Genomic DNA, 7941 nt, shown 5'->3' on the forward strand with positions numbered 1-7941 from the left:
AATACTCCTAGTAGAGTAACAGCTCCTTTCTTGTTCCTTACTTCCACCCATACGGACTCTAGAGATGATCCTTCTACAACATCCATCCTTTCCGCGGCCGTAACAGTGTCCCTGATCAGTATCGCCACCCCTCCTCCTCTTCTCCCCCCTTCCCTATCCCTCTTAAAACACCGAAAACCAGGAATATTCAATATCCGCTCCTGCCCTGACGTCAGCCAAGTCTCAGTAATAGCCACAACGTCATAGTCCCATACTTATCCAAGCCCTCAGTTCATCCCCCTTATTCCTGACACTTCTTGCATTTAAGTAAACACACTTCAGTCCATCTACCTTACTACTTTTATAGCCTGTATTCTGCTTCTCCTTCCCCAAAGCCTCTCTACCTGTTTGATCTAACTTTTACCCATCCCCTTCTTCTTCTGACCAACTCCTCCGGTTCCCTTTCCCCTCACAAACTAGTTTAAACCCTCCAGAACCACCCTAGCAAACTTAGCCGCAAGGATATTGGCCCCCTTCTGGTTCGGGCGTAACCCGTCCTCTCTGTACAGGTCCCACCTTCCCGAGAAGAGATCCCAATGATCCAGAAATCTAAAACCCTCCCTCCTGCACCAATTTCTCAGCCACGCATTTATCTTCCACGTCCTCCTGTTCCTGCCTTCACTATCGCCTGGCACCGGCAGCAATTCCGAGATTGCTATCCTTGAGGTCCTGTTCCTCAATCTTCTGCCTAGCTCCCTGAACTCACTCTTCAGGACCTTACCCCCTTTCCTACCTATGTCGTTAGTGCCAACATGGACCACAACTTCTGGCTGCTCTCCCTCCCGCTCAAGAATCCTGTGGACCCGATCAGTGACATCCCTGGACCCTGGCACCTGAGAGGCAACATACCATCCAGGATTCATGCTCACTGCCACAGAACCTCCTGTCTGTTTCCCTGACTATCGAGTCCCCTATCACTACCGCATGTCTCTTTCCCACCCTTCCCTTCTGAGCAGCAGTACCAGTCCCCGTGCCAAAGACCTGTTAACTGCAGCTAGGCCCCTGAAGGTCATCCCCCTCAACAGCCTCCAAGGCGGAAAACCTGTTACTGAGTGGAGCAGCCTCCAGGGTTCCCTGCTCTGTCTGCCTGCCTGACATCTTCTTCCTATTCCCTCTCCTGACAGTCACCATTCTATCTGCATCCTGAACTTCAGATGTACCTGCCCTAAGGGGGGTGACTGTCACCTGATGGACCGTGTCTACATAACTCTCTCCCTCCCTTATGCCGCGCAGTGTTTGTAGCTGCGACTCCAGCTCATCAACTCTGAGCCGAAGTTCATCCAGCCTCAAACACTTACTGCAGGTTTGGCCATCTTGGACCGCAGCAAAGTCCACGAGTTCCCATATCAAACAGCTGCAGCATATGACCAGATCCTCCATCTGACTACCTTTCTTTTTTCCCTAGCTAGTTCTAAAACTAGAAGTCTTTTGCAAGGAAGAATGGGCGAAAATCCCTCAAACAAGAATTGAAAGACTTTTAGTTGGCTGCAGAAAGCGTTTACAAGCTGTGATACTTGCCAAAGGGGGTGTTACTAAGTATTGACCATGCAGGGTGCCCAAACTTTTGCTTTAGGCCATTTTTCTTTGTTATTTTGAAACTGTAAAAGATGGAAATAAAAAGTAATATTGCTTAAAATATTAAAGAAATGTGTCATCTTTAACGTTTTGCCTTTTGGAAATCAGGTCATCTTTTACTCGCTTAGCTACTCACAGTAACAGAAATTTTGACCAGGGATGCCCAAAGTTTTGCATGCTACTGGATACCGCCACCCTGGATTATATAAGAAATAAGTACTTGGGGTATTATCTGCATCTACCATGAACAAATTTGAACCCCAGATACTGTAGTTGATTGAAAGGGATGTAAAACTCATTTAACAGTTCAGAAGAGTTTTATTTCCAGCTTTCCATATTTCAAAGCGCACGAGGAAACAGGAACAATTGTGATTGTCCATAACAATTTGGGCCGATTCTGGAAAGTCATTCCGGGGAGAATTTGTCAAACAGGTACTCTCCCAAGCCATTATCAGGGGCGAGCAGTCTCTTCGGGTCGGTGATGCGACCTCCAAGCTTCTTGATCTTCTTCACTTTCTCGTCCAAGTAGTGGTTCGGCAGGAAGTCGCACAGCTCTCTGCATCGCCGCCAGACCGTTGCTCCACTCATCCTGTTCCGGCCTCTGAAAAGAAAGATCACCTGGAACATCAGCAACAGGCTGGAAAGTAACCAAGGGTGCATAATACCAGGAAACAAAGTAGCACAAGACAATATAACTAACACATCAGGCCATCAAAAACATCGATTTAAATTGATCACTAATTTTAGTTGCTTCATTACTCCACGGGAAAACGACTGAAGCAGACATGAATGTCCGCTAGCAAGATCCGGCATCCACGCTGATTCTGGAATTCCATCAGTTTCTCAGCCTGTTCCCGTTCCTCATGGCCCTGTTTCCCAAAGAACTCGGGAAAATGACGAAGGGCAACATCATGTCAGTCAAAGTACGAGGACTGTGGAGAGGGATTTAAAGATTTTAGTTTAAGACTTGTATTACATTTGGAAATTCGAGGTAATTTATTCTTGAAGTCTTGAGAATGCGTAGATAAAGAATAACCTCCTTTTGCAATGGATTCGATCCAGGTAGAATCAATGACTGGGACTGTCTGCTGGAAGTGACAACTGGACAGGTTGCATTGTGATGATATTGACTGTACCGTCCGAACGCTCTAAACTTAAGTCAAGACTAAGTTCTCTGGCATAAGTATGTACAAGTGCCTCACTGCAGGGAAATTATACTGTATCAACCCACACTGCAAGGACTAGTTTACGTCACTACTTTAGTCTCTACGGAAAGGTCTAGCTGTCAATAATCACTGCTTCGAGAGGCGGACCCCTCTCCCCAAACAAAATTATAACGACCAGAAAAGGAAGCCGTTTAAAACAGTTTTTTAAAGCGAGACACATTTAATTCTAATAAGTAATTATTAGAAACGACTTGTAACCTTAAGGATTTCCAAAGACAAGTACAATTCTTACAAACTGAAAAGTCATATCAACAAGTTGCAGATGAACAAGTCCTCCGTCCAAAGGCTGAGGAATGAATTCTCGGTCTTCTTTCTGTCATTTCCCCTTCCCTGACTGCTTTCTAACATTTACTGATTTTTTTTCCACTTAGTTCACGTCATTGGCATGTGATGTTTTTTCAAACGGCATTTTCAGGCCAGGGGCCTGGAACGTTTAAGCAAATGTGGATCCCATTGTTTGTTTATTTATGTAAAGAGGCTGAGCAGGGAATATTGGTCAGAAGTTTAACTCAGCAAACAAACATCTTGAGCCTTGGACAATTTCTGCTGTTTTCGCAATGAGCAGCCACTCCTTGACCTTTGGACAGGTCGTGCTGCTGTGCTACAAAGCCGAGGATAGCAATAAATACTTGTGACCTGGAAGGTGAATATCCATCACAGAATCGCCCACTTCATGTCCGAAGTGAGTATACTTGTTCGAGACAAAACGATATTTCCCAATTGCAGGAATTCTCTCCAGGCTCTGAAAATAGAACAGCACAGCATTGGGGCAGGCTCTTCAGTCCACAGTGTGTGCCAAATGAAACTTTGCTGGCACATGACACACGTCCTTCCATATTAATGCGTTTATCTGAAAGCTTCTGAAGCGCCGCTGTGGTACCGGCTTCCACTATTACATTTGGCAGCCCTTTCCAAGCAACAACCCCTTTAAAAACTTGTCCCACACATTTCCTTTAAATTTCTCCCCTACCCTTACGTGCATGTCCTGATATTTGGCATTTCCACCCTGGGAAAAAGATTGACCTTCCACCCTATTCCCCAATGTTATACATGTATACAGGTCTACCCTCAGCCTCTGACGCGACAGAGAAAACCAAAGGTTGTTCCACCTCTCCGTGTAGCTCATTCCCTCGAATCCAAGCAGCGTTCTGTTATGTTAGGCCTCTTTTGCACCCTCTCCAAAGCCTTCACATCCTTGAAGTAATAGAGAGATCGGAATTGCACGCAATGCTCCAAGTGTGGCCTGACCGAAGTTTTATAACAGCTGCAACAGGACTTAGATTCTTATATTCAGTGCCATGAACAATGAAGGCAAGCATTTCATACGGCTTTACTAGATAATAGACTTATGTGGCAACCGTCTGGGAGGTATGGACTTTGACCCCAAGATCCTTCCGTACATCAATGCTCTTAAGGATACTCTCATTAACTGCATACTTTCCTCTTACATTTGACATCCCAAGGTGCAACACCAAGCTTGCCCGGATTAAACCCCATCAGCCATTCCTCCATCTAACTGTAACTGATCTATATTCTGCTGTATCATTTGTTAGTTTTCACTGTCAACAACCCTAATGTTTTCGGTCTCCAACTTTATAAATTTCTTCAGGAATAACAACTTCTGGCACGATATCCTTCAGATCAATGGAATCGCTGATATATGTTTATGGAGCCATGCAGAAACAGCCTCCGGAACTTCCATATCTGCAGGGTTACATGAACTACATCACTGGCAACGTGATATGATGCTGGAGAAATTTATCATTTTAATGTCTTGAATTAAACCGTGGAATTAAAAAAAGACTCATTGCAGTAGTTTGTACAGCAATACAGTGCTGTGGCTAGAAGAGTTAGAACAACATAATTGAAAATTGGAACTGCCTCAAGCTCTTACCATCTCACATAGAGACTGGACTGGTTTTACATTGAAGCTACTGCAAAGGTCAGAGGTCATTAGCTCAACGATGTCACATCGGATAAGGAAGACATCTAGCATTTGATAAAGCATTCCATACTCAAGAAATACAGTCCATACATTCGCTGAAGAAATCCCAGTTCCTCGGAAGATAAGTAATGAAAGACTCACGATTAAAAGGGATACATCAGAGGAATAGAGCTCCATGTTCATCTGCTTGTTGACACCATCTTCACAGTCCTGGTGGTAGCTCTGACACATTTGGGAATCCATAATCGCGCTCTCTTCACTATAACACAGAACAATTCAAACTGACCCTGCACCTTGCTCATTGTCTTGCATTTATATGCCTGGGGGCAGCCTATTGGTGTAAAACATGAGCTGACCAATCATGATTGGCAGTTATTGATAACCATGCAGCCACTCACCATGAATCCAAACAGCAATGATCACGAGAGAGGAGGCAAAGGGGAGGAGGTGGTGACACCACGAGCTAATCAGGACTTGTTAAACGTCTTAATGTCGACAGAAATTATCAGTTTTATCACCTGAGCTACAATGTTTCACCCTGTCCTCAGATTAACTTGGACCATTTTAGATACCTCTGGCTCCCTTTTCTGCATCTCTCTGTCTCCATCGTAGGAGACAAACTATCCACTGGAATTTACTATAAACCCACTGATTCCCACAACCACTCTTCCAATCCTCTCTCCTGTAATAACTCTACCACTTTCCGTCGGTGTCTGTCTCCGCCACATTTGTCCTGAAGGTGAGGTTTCCGATCCAGAAGATCTGCAATGTCCTCCTTTGTCAGGATATGTGATTTCCCCTCTCCGGTAGTTGATGGATCCTTCATTCACATTTTGTTCATCTCCAGACATCTGCACTCACAACACGCCACCACCAGAGAGATCAGAGACAGAGTTCCCTTGGCCCGGATCTTTCACAGCACTACCCTCCAAACTCAGCATCTCCTCTTTCGCCATTTCCACACGCTGCAACAGGATGCCACCGCGTTACATCTCCCCCTCCATTCCACCCTGCCATTGCTGCTTCCCACGGGGACCAATCCCTCCACTCCGCTCACATCCCTTCACCTCTCCTCTCATCCCCTCCCTGCTATCATCATGTCTCCTCTCCTCATCACTCATCCCTCTGCTCTCATCCCTTCTCCTCTTCTCTCCGCTAACCTCACCCTGCTCTCCCACCGCTCCCTTCCTCTCCAGTAAGAGAAGTCCCTTCTCTCTGACCCACATCCTCTCTGTGTCTCCCCCTTGCTCCCCGCCTATCTCAACCCCTCTATTCTCACATAATCCATCCTCAGCCCATCCTCTACGTGCTCCTCCTCACTGACAACTCTCCTCTCGGAACACCTCCCCTCTGGACCCTCTGGAACCTAACCTCTGAATATCCTCTCTGAACCCCATCCTCTCTACTCACTCTTCTCAGCCACACCTCTCTGCACCTCCTCCCCTGACCCACTATTTGCCCTGTCCGCTCTGCCTGACCTCCGCCCTTCCATTGTACTTTCTACTGCTCTCCTCGCTGCCACACTCACTACCACCCTCTCTGCCCACATTTCTCTGTTCACCCCTTCAATCTCCAGCCTCACCTCAGCATTCAACTACCTCGCCACTTCTCTTATGAGAAACACTGTGACCCCCCCACTCTCTGCCCTTCCCTCTCAGCCCCTTATTGTCACGCTGCAAAACCCTCCTCTCTGCTCCCATCCTCTCTTCTCGCTGTTCTCTCTCTCTTCTCGCCACATCCTCTCTATTGACCTCTCTGTTCCCCCTCCTCCGCATCCACCTCTTCCTCACTGTCAACCCATCCCCTCTCTCGCCACCTCTCTTCTCTCTCAATACCCCTGAAATCTTCTAACAACGCGTTCTCTGCTCCCCCATCTCACTCAGCCCCAGGCTCCTTGGAAAGTTGTGTTCTGGTAGCCACACGTTACGATGGGCGGGAGGAACCTGGGGAGTGTGCAGATCAGATTCACCAGGATGTTGCCTGGACTGGAGGGCTTTAGTTCAAGGGGGGACTGGATAGACCGGGACTGTTTTCTGTGGAAAGAAGGATGAGGGTTGATCAAATAGCGTTTTATAAAATCATGAGGGACAGAGACAGGGTGGATAGTTACAGTCTGTTCCCCAAGGTGGGGGAGTCAAAAGTTAGAGGACACAGGTCTAAAGTGAGACCAGAAAGATTTAAGGTGGATGCGAGGGGCAACTTCCACACAGAGTGGTGGTTGTGTGGAAGTGACAGAGGCAGATAAAATTACAACGCTTAAAGGACATTTGGACAGGTACCTGGACAGAAATGTTGGGAGGGATCTGGACCAATAGCCAGTAAACGGGGAGAGCTTTGGCAAGCACCTTGGTCGGCATGGACTTTGGAAATGAAGGGTCTGTTCCGTGTTGTATAACTCTACGAGGGGAGATAGCGAGGGAGAAGATGGGGTCAGAGAGGAAGATATAGACAGGAGGTAGATATAGAGAGGTGGGAGCTGACAGGCGGGTGGGTAGAGGGAGGGCATAAGAGTGGGAGAGAAAAGGAGTGCAGGGTGGATAGGGCAAGAGATAGCTCAGAGGGGTAGCGTAGAAAGGAGGGGCATCGGACAGGAGGGGTTTCAGAGATGTCGGAGTACAGAGAGGATGTGATTCAGAGAGGAGGGCGTTCAGAGAATAGGCTGTGCAGAAGAAGCGTTCAGAGATAAGAATCAGAGAGGAAGTGCTCTCACCACTTCCTCGCTGACAGACCCACGTCTACCACCGCCTCCTCTCTGGCCTCCTTCTCTTCTAGTTCCCCTTCCTCTCGGTTACAGACATTTAGTAAGTTCTATGGAACACGTTCTGCCGTGAAAATCTTCCCGAAATGGAAAAATAAATGCTCACGTATCGAGACTTTTAACAGTTGCGATCGAGCCCTGTGTTCCGTAAGGCGAACAATAAAACCACCGGACTGTCGGAAGAGTGAGATTGTACTGGAGAGCGTTGAAAGGAGGTTAAGCAGGATTTTCCCTGGGATGCAGCGGTTCGATTATGGGGAGCGACTGGACAGGCTGTGTTTGTTTTCCTTGCAGCGGAGGAGGTTGAGGAGAAGTCTGAGCAACTCAAAATTATGAGATGCAAACATGTTGTGTGTGCGAGTAAGACCGGGTGGCAGAGATATCTGGTGAAGAGAAAG

General features: G+C 47.0%; 1 pseudogene; it reads right to left on the reverse strand.

The window, feature by feature from the left end:
* Positions 1 to 1912: 1912 nt before the first annotated feature.
* Positions 1913 to 5028, reverse strand: LOC127566807 (ferritin heavy chain, oocyte isoform-like; annotated as a pseudogene).
* Between the last annotated feature and the right edge of the window lie 2913 nt (positions 5029 to 7941).

This window comes from Pristis pectinata, chromosome 45 (assembly GCF_009764475.1).
Source record: "Pristis pectinata isolate sPriPec2 chromosome 45, sPriPec2.1.pri, whole genome shotgun sequence".
Classification (NCBI taxonomy): domain Eukaryota; kingdom Metazoa; phylum Chordata; class Chondrichthyes; order Rhinopristiformes; family Pristidae; genus Pristis; species Pristis pectinata.